The sequence below is a fragment of the Nuphar pumila genome, chromosome 10, assembly GCF_984573655.1.
Source record: "Nuphar pumila chromosome 10, dmNupPumi1.hap1.1, whole genome shotgun sequence".
Lineage (NCBI taxonomy): Eukaryota > Viridiplantae > Streptophyta > Magnoliopsida > Nymphaeales > Nymphaeaceae > Nuphar > Nuphar pumila.
In genome coordinates, this window is record NC_143258.1 from 110,261,519 (window position 1) to 110,279,573 (window position 18,055).

Consider the following 18,055-nt stretch of genomic DNA (forward strand, 5'->3'; position numbering starts at 1 on the left):
AGGGGTATGAGTTAGGGTTGTTTCAGATAATGCACGATCAAGGGAATGGGTCACAAGGTGGATCATCAGCCCTCTGTAAGGGCGTATTCCATAGTGAAACATCACTTGTTTTGTAAATGCTATATTTTTGTTCACACACACACAATATATATATATATATATATATATATATATATATATATATATATATATATATATATATATATATATATGAATAAAAGTATTTAGTACTAACAAAGGTGCAAAACTATTGAGGTGTAAATCATAGGGGGAAGGTGTATTGGCTCAATCTAAGCATTGCGCTGGCAAATTGCTCCAAAGAACTCACAGCTGTTTCTTCGAGCTTTCAGTCACCAACTTGATGGGAGATAAAGATCAGAGTTACCGGAAGCGCCTAGGCAAAAGGGGAAGCGCGCTTCCCCGAAGCGCGAAACGTCGCGCTTCCGAAGCGTGAGGGGAAGCGTCCCCCTTTTTTGGGAAGGGCGCTTCCCTTTTATGGGAAGCGCGTCCCCCTTTTATGGGAAACGCGCTTCCCCCACGCTTCCCCCACGTTTCCCCCACGTTTCCCCCACGCTTCCCCCTCGTTTCCCCCTCGCTTCCCCCTCGCTTCCCCATTTTTTTCATTTTTTTCGCTTCCCCTCGCTTCCGGTTCGCTTCCTAGGTCGTTTCCGAGACGGTTCGGAATTTTCTTCTAAGTGGTCCCACGCTTCCCCGCTTCCTAAATTTTTGAAAGTGCCTCGCTTCCCGCTCCCGCTTCCCGTATCGCTTCCCGCTCCCGCTTCCTTGACTGGTAACTCTGATAAAGATGCACCAAGTGGATTTTGCAAAGAAGGTCAAGGGGCAGGCATGTGCTAAAGTTTCTTAAAAAGTTTCCCTTTCATTGCTTGGACTCTCTTGTCCAGCCCAAGCTCAACCAACATCAGGGTTTCAGCTCTTTAAGCAGATCAGAACCAAGTCCTATTATTCCCAACAGACTTTCAATATCATCCAATTAATATTAGATAGAAAGTTTCAACATACATCAAATCTTATTTTCTTCTGAACTTTATAATGCTGCACTCAGTGGGGGAGTACTGAAATGGGCATAAAAATGCTGATATTATAAATGAAGGTATTTATCAGACTAAGGGAGCAGGGGTGGTAGGAACCAACTTCATAGGGAACTTCCTGTCCACAGTAATGCCTGGGGACATCATGAGATAAGAGCTTAATTCATCCCAATAGCTCTTAAGAGTGGTGAAATAAGAGGCGGGGGATGACTGATACTATCAGTGTTCCACAATCAATTTTTTTTCAATTGATATATTCTAGTTGCATTGCCTTGTGAAAAGCATTCCTTAAGATCGAGCCATACCTCTCTAGCCATGTTTACAGATGATGCTGTTGGCAAGATCTTCCATGCGAGCATTCAGATGCTGAGATAGAATCATATCAATACAATCACCCCAGGCTTGTGTTTCGTATGGTGAAGAAGATGGTCGTGGCAAAGATCTGGCCATGAATTTGTTTTCATTTTCATGGCTCTCTTCCATGTTGATTAATTGTCACGGTTCAAGGAAAATGAAACTAAAATGGTACCTGGATTATCAGAATGGTGCAAGAAATAAGGTGATATAGAAAAATCTAAATCATTCATACTACTGACGTTACTAGATGTTTGAGGCTGGTTGTCTTTGGTAGCCATGGAAGTAGCTTGATTGATGAGCCTACTGTGGTTGCTCTGACACAATAAGGAGATCCTTGATGGTAGAAAACATATATTTTGCCCCGAGGGAAAAATGCTACTTATAAGGTTACATGCAGGTAAATCCCATGATTATAGGGATGTGAGAGTTGCAGATTTAAAGTACATGGATATTTACAGGTATACATGATATGAATCACCACCAGATTTGGCAAATGAACAAATATGATGACCATAAGTCACTGAACTCAAGTATATTGTTTGATTTATCCCTATAAAGAGCAGTATAGCATTTTGCTGAATGAAAAGAAAAAGACTACAATGCAACGGGATCTTAAAAACACGAGCTTTGACTTCAAATTTACAAGAAAATCACAGGCAACAAAAGGGCTGCATTATTGCAGCCAACCAATTTACAGTAAAGAGCAAACTTGGAAAATTTTTCATTAAGTGGAAACCATCCGTATAAACATGGATCAATTCAAGGATACCTTCAGATCCTTCACAAGAGCAAAACTGAACTAGAAAAACTCAAAATCAAGGTAAGAACCAGACGACTTTTCTGAATCAGCAACTTCTTTTTCCACTAAAGGCACCGGTGGAGCACCTGCACTCTTAACAAAACTTAGGTCCACAGGCATAGGAACCTCTGGAGGAGATGTGCTGCGAATGAGAGCCCAGTTGACACTCTCAAAGAATGCATGCTGTTTGATTTCTGTTGCTCCTCTCCTGTATGCCAACCTGTGTTCTGGATCTTTCACAAGCAAGCCCCTTATCAAATCCTTACCAGCAAAGCTGCAAGAAGGAGAATCTGGAAACTTAAGCTGTTGCCCAACCACATTGAATAGTGTAGCACGGTTGCCCAACCCCTTGAAAGGTGTCTTCCCATGTAATAATTCATACAAGAATATTCCAAAGGTCCACCAGTCCACTGCACTGCCATGGCCTTCCCCTTTGATAATTTCAGGTGCAAGATATTCATGAGTTCCAACAAAAGACATCGAGCGCGCACTTGTTGGCTCTGCGATAAGCTCTGGAAGGGCAGTTGTATGGCTCAGACATGTACCTTCATGTCTAGACTTTCTATTCTTTTTAGTAGAGGAGAACAAGCTTGGTGCAAAGCAAGATGGTTGCAGGCATGCTGGCTGCACACATGCAGTGACAGCACAGGATGGTTCGATGCAGTATTCAGGGATCCTCCTGGAGGGATCAGGACCTATAGATGAAGACTTTACAAGGGTGGGACTTACATAGCACTTCAATGACAAATCAAAGTCTGAGAGCATGATATGGCCATCCTCTCTCACCAAAACATTTTCCGGTTTTAGATCTCGATATACAACTCCCATCATGTGTAAATATTCAAGTGCAAGAAGAACTTCTGATGCATAGAAACTGAACAAAAAATGTACGTGTTAGTCAAAAGCAGGTCAACAATATTTTTGTCAGTTATGCATAATACATTAAGAACAAAACCAATAGCTGTGTAAATATTCAAATGCAAGAACTTCTGATAAATAGAAACTGAAAAGAATGTAGTTAATAGTCAGAAACAGTTCAGAAATATTTTATCACTTATGCATGATACACAAACAATAAAGCCAACAGTAATTAAATATTTTTCAGATTTAGCCTGTCAACTGAATTGATTCAACTGTGCAGTGTGCACGTATTACTGAAGAATATGATAGGCACATGTCTGAAGAAAAAAAATCTCTTTTGTTTGCATAAAAACTGAAGTCAGTGCTACAAAAATGTCCATAGAAGAAACTAAGACAAGACTTGGATGAAAAATATATGAACACAATAGGGGTGCTAATATTGGCATACTCCGGGCCATGAAAGAAATAATCGATCAGTCCTTCTACAATAGGTATGATTTTCCTCCTATTTTGCATCCTAGAAAGTATAAAGAGATCCTAATGGTTGTTAAAGTGTTACAGCTGCCATGCAATATATTGCTATTTGCATTTATAGTAGGTCAAAGCCATAGAGGACAGTTCTGTCTAGATTTGCCTATTTAATGTGTTGTATTTTACATATGTTATAGGGGTAGTTTAGTCCAAGAAAAGTTTGTAAAAGAGGGGTCAACCCTTTAATACTGGTTTCTTTGTTCTAATGAAATTGAATGAAATCTTTCCTAAGAACACGTCTCTATTGCTTTCTCCTCTTCTTCTTCTTGTTACCACAACGGTAACAGTTGGAGACTAAGAAATTAGTAATATTATCTGCAAATGCTATTCATCATTAATCTAGAAAGATCTGGACTAGTGACAAAATCATGAATTGTATTCCATGGACCCCTGCAATCTTATTTATCCATGCATTAGCTTCATTATTTGCATAATGCTACATACATGCATATAAAAACAGTGCACAAAAATTCTTTTCAGTGTTTGGTGAGACTCTATTACATCTGTACATAAATTTCTGCAGCTCCTTTCTGCATTATTAATGAAGGAAATCCAAATAAATCACATGAAAATATACACTAAATGATACCAAAGATTGAAATTCAAAGGGACATGGCAGTTGGGCACGCTTTGTGTCAAGCTCAAGATGGCTCCTGATTGATTCAGTGTAATCATCTCCATATTAGGAAGGCAGAAATTTGGCTGCAAATAGAAGCTTGCATTGTGCTCATAAGAACAGTTTACGGACAGAACACATGGACAGCAAATTAGTTTGGCCTTAAAGATAAAAGGTATCTTTATAGAAGAAAGATAGTGACACAAGATAACCTGGGGCAGAAACATAATGAAGTACTTGTCTGTTCACTCATTATAAACATATAATTTAGCAGAGTGTGACCACATATAAATAAAAGAATATAGGAGTGCTAATTAGATCCCAATTCGATGGAGTCCAAGTTAGAGCAGGTGGATCACCCAGCCAGAAGATTCAGTATTATACAAAAGGATCTCGTGACATCCAATATTTGAACGTGAAATGTCATTGAAGTTCCTATTACCAGCAAATTTGAAGTCGTGGAATTAATATAAGATATTACTTACAATGGCTGGATCATCTATAGGAATTTGGAAAAGAATATTGAAAATTCTTAAGATTTTGTAATGATCTCATGTATGTTCCAAACAAAGAAACATGATGATGTTTCAAGGAGATATGGCTGAAATTTCCAACATTAACTTCCTCAATTCCCTGTTTGTCTGTGCGTACATTCTCCAAAACAGAATCCACATCATTAAATACATTTCATCCAATAAAGTGCTAAATCAACTCAGCTTCCTATCCAATGATTTTAATCATCTGTTCAGATAGTATAACTTGGGAGTATTTCATCACAAAGCCTTAAACCTTCACGTGACTATGCAATGCTCTAATTGGATCCAGTGCTTTAGGAGTCATGTTTTCTGATTTCCAACGAATAGTTGGAGCTCAAAAGATCTTCATAATATTCTGCATTTTCCATAGTTCAGCATGTTCTAGTGGCATCTCAATGACCAGTAAGCTAAACATTAGAATAATTTGCTATATTCCAATTGCTTTAGAGGTATTCCTGGTGAGTTCTCAACTTGTTTTATCTATTTCTCCATCATATCATTGTTATAATTAGTCCACCAGTTTCTAGTTTGATTAAGAAATTATTAAACTATACGTTACAGAGTCCCTTTTTCCATTTTTCTCATTTGATTTTTGTTGCTGATGCTGATAACTGATAATTAAAGGTTAGATCTGATTTCACAGTTTTTATATAACTCACAAGTTGTTTGTTTCAAATTCCTAGATAATCACAGTGAATCATTTTTTATACCTGTATGTACAACTTACCCTACATTATTACCTCTTTATTCTGATATTTTTTATTAAATGTACATATTTTATGTTATTAAATGTTTTCGTCGAGCCTATGATCCCCAGAATGCCTAGAGACAGATGCCCTACCTCACATACCTGAACTGTCTTTGGATTTTTGCATTTTAAGACAGCATCTGAATCTGAGGCTTGTATAAAGCTTGACTAATTCACTGTATCTAAGAACAGATACCAACTACATTTAGTTGGCATGTCCAGTAGTTATGGAACATTTTGGGTCTGAAAATTCAATAAGTTACTCATCCAGGCACTTATGTGGGACAGGAAGCACAACGAATTAAAATCTCATGAACTTATAATCCTTCTAAAGCAAAAGAAACACTAATCAAGCAAAGGAACCACAATGACCAACTAATCTCCAGGGGCAAACAAAGTGACATTTACCGTGCAGCGTGTTCCGAGAAGTGTCTTCCAGGCTGCCGCTGGCGGAGCATATGAAGGTCACCGCCACGGCAGAACTCCATCACCAAGCATGAGAACTTCTCTGTCTCAAAATGTGAATACAGAGTTGGCAAGAACGGATGGTCCAAAGACAAGAGGATCTCTCTCTCAGTCTGCGCCCTCAATAGCTTCTTCTTACTCGCCAAAGAGCCCTTATCCATCACCTTCATTGCAAACAAGCAACCAGTTCCTCTCAATTCAGCCAGGTACACACTTCCAATGTCTCCACAGCCAAGTTTCTTGAGCAGCCTAAAGTGCCCCAACCCTAATGGCCCATCCTTAGACTTCACATACTGAATGGCATCCCATCTAAGGTCATTACCTTTATGGGGCTTGTTTGCTATGCCGATCGAGCTCGTGCAGATTCCGCTTATGCTTTCGTTGCTATCAGATACGACGCTGCAATAGCTCGCGATGCTCAAGCTGCTCTTTCCACTATCCATGGAGTCCACATGTGCAACCTTAGAGCTTTCAGCAGCTCCAGTAAGTTCAACCTTCTTCCCTTCAAAAATGGGCTCATCACTGATCTTCAGGCCATCACTCAGCTTACTGCAGCAGCTGTTCTTCACACTGCTAGTACCAATGGTGATTGTACTGCTAAGGCTGCTCTTGAAGCTGAGGTCCATACTACTCACACTGGAGCTCAGTGGTCCACTCATTGGGACACCAGCATTAGCATCCCCACCCTTAAAGTTACCACCCTCAATAGATGAGGTGCTCATGGATTGGCACATAGAATCCATCTCTTCAACCACATCTGTATCGGTTGCAGCTGCCATACTCTGCTAATAATCTCCCTCTGCTCTTCCCTCAAATATATATGCTAATGTTCTTTCTTTGCAATTTCTTCCAATACTAAATACAAGACGTTAATGTCCCAAAGGACCACTATTGCTGTCCTGCAAAAGTGAGCACCCCCGTCAACAAGCCTTTTCCAGGTGAAGACCAATCAACAATGCGCATCTTGTTTCTGCATTGACGGAACAAAACCGGAGTAAGATCCGTACGACACTGTTTATGTATAAAGAGAAGCACCTTAAACTGTGAAAATGGAGTTGTGAGAGAGCATAACAACCATCGTGCTGCTAGGCAAGGTAGTCAAAAACTGCACCCCAGATAGTAAGAATCGAGGAGCCCAAAACATATTGTTACATTGCGCTCACATCTGGTAAGGGCGACTTGTGAATGTCACCAATTTGACGGGACATTATAAGTTAAAAATCCAGGGGGTGGCGTCCCTTGCCGCAAGGTGGGTAGGAGGACCTAATGTGCGGCCAGTGATGGGTTTTTTCCCTTTGAATTGAGTAGCAAAACCATTTGGATCTTATTAATAATAAAAAAAAAGGAATTTGCGCTACCAGTCAAGAATCCACAATGAATTATAAGTTCTAAAGTTCTAACCTTTAAAAAAAAGAGAAGCACCAACAGTCCCTTCACCCTGAAGCATTGTACCTCTTTTTTCCTCCTTTTGTTAAGGAATAAAACCGAGACCAATCTGACCAAGAATCAAACCTACCCATTTCAGCTTTTGAAGAAAGCGAGTCAACAAGCGAGGAAAAAGAAGAGAATATTTATGGGGACGTGTTGAAAGAGAAAAGCAGCAGCAGCAGCAGTCCCAAAGACGCCTCACAGGAGGAGGAGGAGGAGGAGGAGGAGGTGGTGGGGAATTGGGCTCACCACATTTCTTTTTTTGTTTTTTCTTTTCTGCATTGCTGAATGAGACTATTGTAAGTCTCAAAAAACACCAACATGGGGATAGGTAGCAAAGGGAGGAGGAAACATAAACCAACAAAGCGTTCAAACTTTTGAAACCACAAGGAGAGTAAATATTCGGTCAAGATGTGGGAAATTTATGAGGGGACTCACATTTTGATGCACACAACCACATGGGAGATGTGTCAATGCATATCATTAAAATCTAAAAGGGAGCAACTGTTTGTTCAAATTGAAAAAAAAAGAGTGAGGAGAGTCTCTCTCTCTCTCTCTCTCTGTGCCTCGGCTTGGGTGTGTACCATCAATGTCACAGGACAGGAGTCTCTCTTGTCTTAGTGAGTGGAGTAAGGTCAGGGGCGTGCTTTGACTGTCCACTGTTCATATCATCACGATGACATCCGGAAGCCATAGTGACAAATAGTTCTGGACCGCAAAAAAAGACCGGCAGCTAATGCTTTGTGAAAAAGTAAAAAGAAGCAGGAAGTCATCAGTTCGAAATCCATGGGTGTGTCTCCCTTTGCTGCGAGGCCCGGAGCTGTGTACTCCTTCGCACCCAAAATGTTTAAAACGACATTAAAAATAATAAGGCGAATACAGAAAATAAAAATTTGTATATTTCTTACATTTTTTATCAATAAAATATCTGCAAAAATAAATACATAAAAAAAAAAACTGGATCTCTAACAAAAATAAAATTATTTAAGAATAACAAGGCACATTTTCTTACGAAGAATAGCCATAAAAACGTAAATTTTAGTGATAAAAACGTGATGTATGCATTTTAATGAAATTTTAGAGATATTTTCAAAATTTCACGATATTTTGGAGTTTAAACGACGACTTACAATGTGGCATTTTTTCACAATATTTTCAAAGTATCGGCGATATTTGTTACTATGCTCCTTGGTGGGCATGAGATTTTAGGTCAACGAACTCGGTGAGCCAGGTGGTTTTTCCCTCATTATTAAAAAAAATTAACAGTTTTATTTTCTATATTTTTTGCAAAATATCTGCCGAAATGAATGAAAATATAATTTAAAATTTAAAACTAAAATAATTAAGAATATAAAACGGGTTTTTATTGATATACGAACAACAAAAATGTAGAAAAATAGTGATTTTCAAAAAACAAAAATATCGTAATTTTTTTCCAATGTCATGGTATTTTGATCATTTAAAAAGAATGACAACATATTATGATATTTTTGAAATTCTGTGATACTTGCCACGCTGCCACAAACACAATAAATAGAAAGCATCCTAGCTGTTCATTTTTGCAGCCAGGGATGCCGTTCATCTGAAGCATGAAAGGCATAAAAGAAAACATGTGGGGCCCATCCACTAGGAGGGGCATTCACATGCAAGGTTTTGGGCAGTGGCAAGAATTTGATAAGACCTAAAAGCAGCACTGCCACACCACCAACCCCTTGTAATATGGATCGGATCCTGGTCAAGACTTGATTTGCATGCAAAGCAGATCTAATCGATCATGGTTCGGTAGTTGCACCAGTTCATATGGATGAGAAACCACAACCGGATAACCATGTAAAGTCCTTTACGTTTTCTGGTTATATTCTGGGGTCCTGGACTGGTGCATAGCCACATAAACAAGATTCTGATCCGCAAGGCCGTACCTCTGTTTTATGGGGCCTGAGGCCGAGGGAAAAAATGCTCCCCTATTAATAGTAGGATTTCGGGGGCAGGGCTTCAAAATTTTTTGAGCTCTTATTAACAATGGGCTCCTTAAAAATAGCCCCTTTATTAATAGTAAGAGTTCGGGGACAGCGCCTCGAAATTTTTTGAGCCTCCTATTAATAGTAGGAGTTTGAGGGCAGCACCTCTAATTTTTTTGGGGCTCTTATTGAAAATGGAATCCCTATTAAAAATGGGCTCATAAATTTTTTTTTGGCCCAGGGGCCCTGAGGCCCAAGTCTCATTGGCCTCTTGACAGGTCCGGCTCTGCCGATCCGAATGGTATTCGGATCCTCTAATCCCAAGCTCAATATCTTATTGAATCTGATCCATGGATCTTATCCCCTAACAAATAGCTGTTTCAGTCTGACAAATATAACGAATATTTTGCAAATATCACAAAAACCGTGATATTTTAGTAGCCATTTTTTTTAAGGAAGGTATTTTAGTAGCCATTTGGGGCGGTCAAAATATCGCAGTATTAAACTAAAATACGCGATATGTTTTCGCAAGTTGCTATTTAAAAAGCTTGTAATTATGGCCTCTATAATGCTATAATGCTATAATGCTATAATGGGAGAGTGGGCACCTGCCCAGCACGGCGTGGGGTACCATTGAGCATGCGATCATCATTGTTGCCATCATTATTAAATTAATAAGATCCGCACAAATTTCTGAAACAACTACCAAACCTGTCCCTTAGAAAACCTATTGGAAACATTTTATCCTATTTTCTGTGTTTTTTTTTTTCAAAATTCTGACCTTAGAGATGTGTTTAGCATGATTGATCTACTAGAAATGAAAACTTAGATCATGCATTTTTGATGAAAAATGAGCTTTGAAAACTTATGAAAATTGTAGGCTGTTGATATTTGAAACTTTATAAAACCTATCCATGCATGGGAATCAAATGCTAGGATTCATATAAAAACAAGCACATAAATCACATCTCTAAGGGTAGAATTTAAAAAAAAATACCAAAAAATCTGATAAAATATTTCTTAATGGGTAGTTTTGGTAGTTATATATATATATATATATATATATATATATATATAGAGAGAGAGAGAGAGAGAGAGAGAGAGAGATGGTTGAGTTTGCAATTGCAAGAATCAATGAAAAATAGTTTGGTGAATTAAGTGGCCTGATCTTTTTTTCTTTTTTTTTTGTTGAAAGGCAAGCTGGGGTTAGGCAGATCCCTACCAGTTATACAACTATATCATTGGGTTTTGAACTTGCAACGTCCCAACACAAGGTGACTTGCACTAGCTGCTCCTACCAGACAAGCAGAGACTCCTTGGGTTGGCCTGATCTTTTTACTCGTTACCATTTGTGCATTCAGAGAATTATGACGTGCAAAGATAGCTGTAAAAAAGAGAGAAGTTGATGGTTGCTGAGGAGGGAGATAGAATCAATAATTTCTCACCTGAAAAATTCATCTGCAGATGGAATACTTCTCTTGTAGTAGAGGTGTCAAGTTGACTGCGGCCTAGTTTCGGTGTTCATTGTGTAAAACTTTGCAAATATTCTTCCTTGCCTACTAGGGTTAGATTCCTGTTGGCTTCAACCTGATGACGCTCTGTTACCCAACCTTTCTGGTAGGTTGAATGTTTAGTCTTCTCACTTCTCTTCCTCTTTCTTCTTCTTTTTTACTTGCAAAAATATTAACATGGAGAGAGAGAGAGAGAGAGAGAGAGAGAGAGAGAGAGAGAGAGAGAGAGAGAGAGAGAGAGAGAGAGACTTTTATAAAGGCAGTTGGGAGTCACACCCTGTATTAGGGGCCCAAGTGAAATGCCTTTTTTGCTAGAAATGTTTCTTTTGAAGCCAAGGGTTCCCCAAAAGGTATTGCCATACTGCTATTTCTGTGGAAAATAGAGAATGGAAGGTTAAAATATTGTTGTTGGTGGAGGATAGATGGCTATGTCCTGAGGTTGGCTTTTGTTTCTTTCCCCCAACAATGGCTTTAAGGACCAAAGAAAGCATGCCATGCCAGTTGCACCGAATCAAGGGTAGTGCTTGAGGTCCAAGAGGCAATATCTCCTGTCATCAATGCTTAACATATTAAACTATGAAACCGTGTAAGGCACTCTAGTTAGGGTGGAATGTGAAGTCTTACACTATTATATAATGTAAAGCATGAAATATATTTATTACTACCTAATGAGCTAATAATATCCGAGCAGTACTGATCATGTTCAGCTTGTCGAATCTGTTTTATGAGTTTGAAAGAGGTCTTTATAATCTGAACACAAGCCTTGAACAGCTTGGCTTGTCTCTCAGCCGTAATGGGCAAGCTTTGCATAGTTGCCGTTGGATTTGGTTAACATGCATCTTCGATTTGCTCACACCATTTGAATATTTACTTATGCACCTTTTTTTTTAAAGGTACATTGTACCATACCCTTTAGTAGAAACAGTGTGTTTCTTCACATTTTCGTGATTGTTTTGTGCATCAACCCTTTAGATGTGATCTATGTGGTTTGTTTAGTCAAGAACATGTGATCTATGTGGTTTGTTTCATCTTGAAAGGACTTTGACAAACTATTTTTAGGCTCAACCCTACACCAGAAAGGTAACCAAAAGATGAGAGAGGCCAAAAGATTAAAGGATTTGTTGCTTTTCTGACCATCAAACAAAAGGTGAGAGTTTTGCTTCACATATAGCCAATATTTTTCTTTTAAGAAAAGAGAAGGAAACAAAAGGGCTTTCTTACTAGACAAAAAGAAAGAAAAAAAGAACAAAAATGAAAAAGAAGGAAAAGAATAAGGGGAAGGCTAGCTAGATTCCTCATAAAAAGGAGTTGTAGACTATCTACACTACCAATGTTTATTATTATAAAGGGGAACCATGTTTTGGAAACAGACTCAAAAGCCTTTAAAAAACATGAGTGGGATTTGTTATATGTTATAAGTGGAAAGCAGAGCAAAAGAGACCTCATATTAGGGTGCCCAATGCCCTGGGCAGCAATCTGTGTCTCCCACACAGTCAACATGAAGCACTCCTTTCTTCTCTCCTCCCTCCTGACACCAATTTAAAAAAAGAAAAAAAAAGCAATTTACAAGAGGCTGCCCAACTTATTAGTTAATTTAGCAAAACCACCCAATTCTTTTGAGGGAGAATATTAGCTGAAAAACTTTATTTTATCCTGACATAGAGGCCTATGATGTGTCGAATCTTCATCTTTCAAAAAATTGATTTTTTATGTTGAAAAAATAAGATCCAAAGATTGATGCCAACTATTTTAACCATGCTAAATAAATTCATTGGGTCACATTTGATCAATATGACCTGCCCCTTATGGGTTTAGCTAGGGGATTTGGAAACCACGAGCATAGCCAATATTTTCCCTTCTTTTTGTTATTAGATTTAGCTGCCTGCTTTATCTAAATGCGTTTGGAATACCCACTAGAAATGTAAAATGATGGTTTTGTCCTCTTCTCATCAAATAGCTGATGCTCGAAATCACTAGTGAGAGCATTTTAGTTATTTGGTTTAACTAAACAAATGTCACTGTGATTTTAGGATCAAAAGAGTCTTTTAAGCATGAATTGAGTTCAAATGTTAGGCAGCTTTTTGTAAATTAATTAGTCACGAAGTGTTGATGGTTTCAGTAATTCAATGCCTTAGATAATGTTCATGTCAAAATAGTGATTTTGCTCGATATTTATTGAGAACTGATAAAGTAACATACCAAATCATTGATCATTGGTGTTTTGACCATCCATTGATTCCATCTCCACTGTCCCTTGTGCAAGTAGCAGGGTTCATTATCAAGGCACACCATCATCAGTATTCATGTTGATGCCTATCAATCGCCGGATGGACGGTGATGATGCAAAACACTGTCAGTGATTTGGCGTATTACCTGATCTGTTTTTCATCATGAATTAAGCATCTCATTTTGTGTGTGTAAAGTAGGGGTGGCAATCGGGTTGGGTTGGCGGGTCGGCTTGGCGTGTCAGCATACCTCAACCCGAACCCGACCCGTTTATTAAACAGGTCTGGCAAACACTAACCCGACCCATTTAATAAATGAGTAACCCGACATGACCCGCCAACCCGTTTAATAAATGGGTTGGGTCGGGAAAACGGGTTGGCGGGTAGCAGGCGGGTTGGCGGGTCGGGTTGGTGGGCGGGTTGGTGGGTCGGGTTGGCGGACGGGTTGGTGGGTCGGGTTGACCCACCCGCCTAACCCGTTTATTAAACGGGTCAGCTGGGTTGGCATACCCCAACCCGACCCGTTTAATAAACGGGTTAGGCGGGTCAACCCGTTTATTAAACGGGTTGGCTTAAGCCCAACCCGAACCCGCCTAAGAGGCAGGTTGGTGGGTCGGGTTGGCGGGTCATGTCAGGTTTTGCCACCCCTAGTGTAAAGTTATTAGTAACAGGCCCAAACACACAACACGCTATTGCAAGCCAACATCCACGGTGAAAAAAATTCTCTCTTTTTTCTTTTACTTTCTTGTCTTGAGAGTATATATATATATATATATATATATATATATATATATATATATATATATATATATATATATATATATATATATATATATATATGTGTGTGTGTGTTTTCCGAGAGCACCTACTCCCACCAAATACAGACTTCATAGATGCATTAGGAATCATACTTTGGATCATGTTTTTTGGACACAAAAATAAGGGTTTTTAGGTCATGAAAATTTGGTACATTGTGAGCGTTGATTTTTAAAGATCTTAAAAAAACTACAGATAGGACACAAAACATGTTTTCTACTAAAGCTTTCTTTAAGTGAGTAGGTGCTGCCCAAGCAGCGGAGCATTACTAATATATTTTCTTACCCAGCTGGGTGTCATACACTTTTAGGCAATTACAACAAATTAGAATTACAACATGAAACGTTCCATAAGAAGAGCGTCAACTCTTTAGGCAGTTAGACTGCCCTTCTTCTTTCAATTTCTTCACTATGAATTCTTTCCTTGTAAGTATGCCTTCACCAACAAGAGTTTCCTCAAAACCGTGCCCTTGAGAATTGTGCTGAACCTTTCTAAAATGTGATGGTAGAACTAGATCAGGAACCCTCAAGCCAATCTCCATATCTATGAGATTGAACTTGTTCTTGAGAAAACAAAAACATGGTTCAACAATAGCGTTAATAAGAATATCAACAAGCTGTTCTTTAGATGAAATAAACTTCACACTAAGCTCTTGATTTGTTACTTTTTCTCTAACAAAATGATAATCTATTTTTATATATTTGGTTTTAGCATGAAAAAATAGATTGGTAGCAAGATAAGTAGTTCCCGCCTGTAAATTGAAAGCAACAGATAGAGAGAAAAGACCCACATCCAGCTGAGATAAATTTAAAGATTGCTTTTCCAAGATAAGGATACTTCCTGCATGATTGACCGTAGGCTTAAAGAAATAGTCAGCTCCCTGCCAAATGCTAGAGGCGACCACGAGCAGAATGACCTCCATTTTAGTTTCACATAAAACAAGTAGGTCAACTTTTCCTCCCTAACCCAATTAGCCAGAAACAGGCGTTTCATGGGACGATTTAAGCCCCTAACATTCCAACAAATAGTCTTCATGGAACAAAATCTGAAAAAACCCGGGGTTGGTGGCATCAAAATGACCTTCTTGGGGACCTAGCATCGGTAGCCGAAACAATTGACCAAAGCCTCCTCCTTCTTCGCTGACCATGCATGATTTGCCGAACACCCTCAACACTGACTGACAACCTCAAGTGACCATCAAAAATGCCCAACTGCTAGCAGTCTGCTCCACCAGAGTGGCAGAGAGAGTCCCCAATAATAGCAGAGATAGCTGAAATCGTAGAATCCATATCAACAGTTATAGCTTGCAGCTGTGAAGAGGAGAGGGAGATATCTAGCAACTTAGCTGCATCAACAACCGTGACACCCAGAGGTTGTGGACTAGGACGCTGTTGAAGCAAAGGCATAAACAGGTGGCTACCCTGACCTCACGCTGGACTATCGGATGAGACCCCGTTTGGCAGAAGACCAAAAGATTTGGTAGATGAAAAAACCTCAGAGACATAATGCGATACAGAAAGAGGACGCAGAATCGAGGAGCCAAGCACCATGTATCTGATTGCTAGGTTGGTTCTAGCATTAAACACAATAAGATTGATAACCAAATAGTTAGAGTGTCTGGAGGGAAAAATAATAAGGGACGATTGCAGATTCGTCCTTTGTCCACCACGCGCAAGCGTGCCCAATCATGCCTCCAAGCTGTAATGGGAAGTGGTACAAATAGAAGTAGACACCAGGCCCCAAGCTTGAGAAATAATTAGCGACTGAACTCCAGTAGGGAAAACATTGCTATCATGGTAAATTTTTTGTGGGCTCACCCTTGACAGGTCTTGCGATGGCGAGGATGGCAAAATTTTTCTCCGCTTCCCACGAGAATGCCTACCCAACCGCACCGTCAGTCTGCCACAAAAATTAGCGCAAAAAGAATCATACGTTGAGCTCCATACATTATAAATAGTGAGCGGCAAATCTCCAGGAGAGTAAACATTGATGGCGGAGTTAGATTTTTTGGGGCCCACTCCTGCAAAACTTGTGACGGTTGGGAGATGCCATCATACGCTAGAGATGCGGCTAACATAACTGGAGCAAATGACGAAAAAGAAAGCCCAAAGTGTTGCGGCCGGACTGGGACCCAAATAGACCCAATCTTGACAGCATGGAATGAATTCGCCGGGTTATGAAGATTGCCAATTTGCACCCACGGTGAGAAGAATAATTTCCAGGGAGGCCGTTCATGATTCCGACTTGCAGGATGACGCTCCAACCCGAAAAAATCTTTAGTGACTAGATTCTGCCCCAACAAATGAGAATGCGAGGGGTTAGATCGCCTTCGCTTCTAGACTGGATGACGATGAGAGAGAAAAGATGAGCCGCACTTATGACAAACACAACGTTTATGGAAGTTCAGAGAAAAATAAGCAGCACACCACCAATCCCCCGGCCTGGCATGACTCAACTAAGATCTAGAGCGAACAACATGGAAGGAGCTTTGCCAAGTAGATGAGACCTGCTGCCATCCTCGATTAGCAACCCATACTGGAAGTTCACGAATGAAGAAAGGCGAAACAAGCATAGCCTTAACAAAGCATGCTTCGAGAGGCTCCTGCCTAATAGCTCGCAGGAAAAACCTAATGTCTGAAATACGAAGAGAGCCTACATCTAGGCATGATCGGAGGGACTCCGAAAGCTTAGAGAAGAACCAATAATTGAGTCTGAAAGGCAAGACAACATCCAATCCCCACCGGCGAAGCACAAAGACTGCACCCCAGTCATTCAAGGCTTCCTTAATGAAATGTAGGGCTCGCAGGTTGACCCTCAACGAGAGATCAGAAGCAAGCCCCTAAAAACGGCTTGATGAGGGGCGCATAACCAAACGACAAAAGGCACTGATGGAGGGGCCTACGAAACTCTGAAAAAGGGAATATACGAGATAGAGGCACACTTGCGAGGGTTGGGGACTCCGACGGTGATCTACACAACTAACGAAACTCGACACAAGCAAGGGCATCCAACGTTCGAGCCTGCCGCTGAAAATGCAGACTTCGACGCCTTCTTCAGACTACGATCGAGACTGTTGCCGGAAGCCAGTAGCTGAAGCTTGGCTGTTGCAGATTTGCAGTTGGGTTGCCTACGACTTCCATCGAGGTGAACCGCAGAGGTGAGGAACAGTTTTCAGGTGGATTGAGATGTTGGCAGAGATGTTCCTGGATATCTCGATAAACTGGAGGGCCCCTTTATTGTCAAAAACCGCATACACGTCCGACTGGGATGGGATTGCCTCTTGCTGCTGTGGTCTATTGCTATGGCCTCCAACTCACCCAGCTTTTGAACTGCCCTTACTGTCACCAGAAAAGCCCTTCTGGGTCGTGCGAGCCCCGACAACAGGCCAATCGATGGGCGCACATAGCAGAGGGCAACAGAGAGCGTCCGACAGAGACTACATTGACTGGGAATGAAAAGAAGGAGGGATTTGGGGGTTTGAGAATTTGGGGTTAGAGAGAGAGAGAGAGAGAGAGAGAGAGAGAGAGAGAGAGAGAGAGAGAGAGAGATGCCGGACGACAAAAGGCACCGATCGCCGGCCGAACCAGTGGGGAGGAGGGTGAGTGACCGTCTAATGGGGGGCAAAGGGTGATGCCCTAACGAGAAGAATAAAATCCTCCTTCAGGCTTCGAGCTAGACATCGATGCCGGAAAACGATAGCGGAGTGCAGTGGCTGATGGGGGATGGACCGCAGGACAAGAGAGAAGGGGGGCGATATCAGTAGAGAATGGAAGCGATGGGTTCAGATGATCTCTGGTGCTCAGAACTTGCTCGAAAACCCTTCATCGATGTCTGTGAACGCTCGAAGGCTTCAAGTGGACAGAGGTGCTTCAATGGCTAGGTGGGTACCAAGAGGAAGACGAAGGAGGAAGCGCCCGAGCCACCTACAGAGAGTCCAAGCGCTGGCAGCGTCCGACGTCTCGCACGTGCCACCCTCGTACGTGCAGCCGCCGGAGTACATGCCTCTGACCCACCGTTAGCCCTCACTTTTTGGGGTCTCGGTCATCGACCTTCGAGGCTCCAACGACGACATATGCCTGGAGATCAGGGAGGAATGCCGAAGTTGGGGGGTGTTCCAGGTACAAGGCCACGGGGTCCCCACCGAGTTGTTGGTGG

General features: G+C 40.8%; 1 pseudogene; it reads right to left on the reverse strand.

The window, feature by feature from the left end:
* Positions 1–2,205: 2,205 nt before the first annotated feature.
* LOC149827883 (serine/threonine-protein kinase D6PK pseudogene) lies at positions 2,206–6,741 on the reverse strand (annotated as a pseudogene).
* Positions 6,742–18,055: the final 11,314 nt, after the last annotated feature.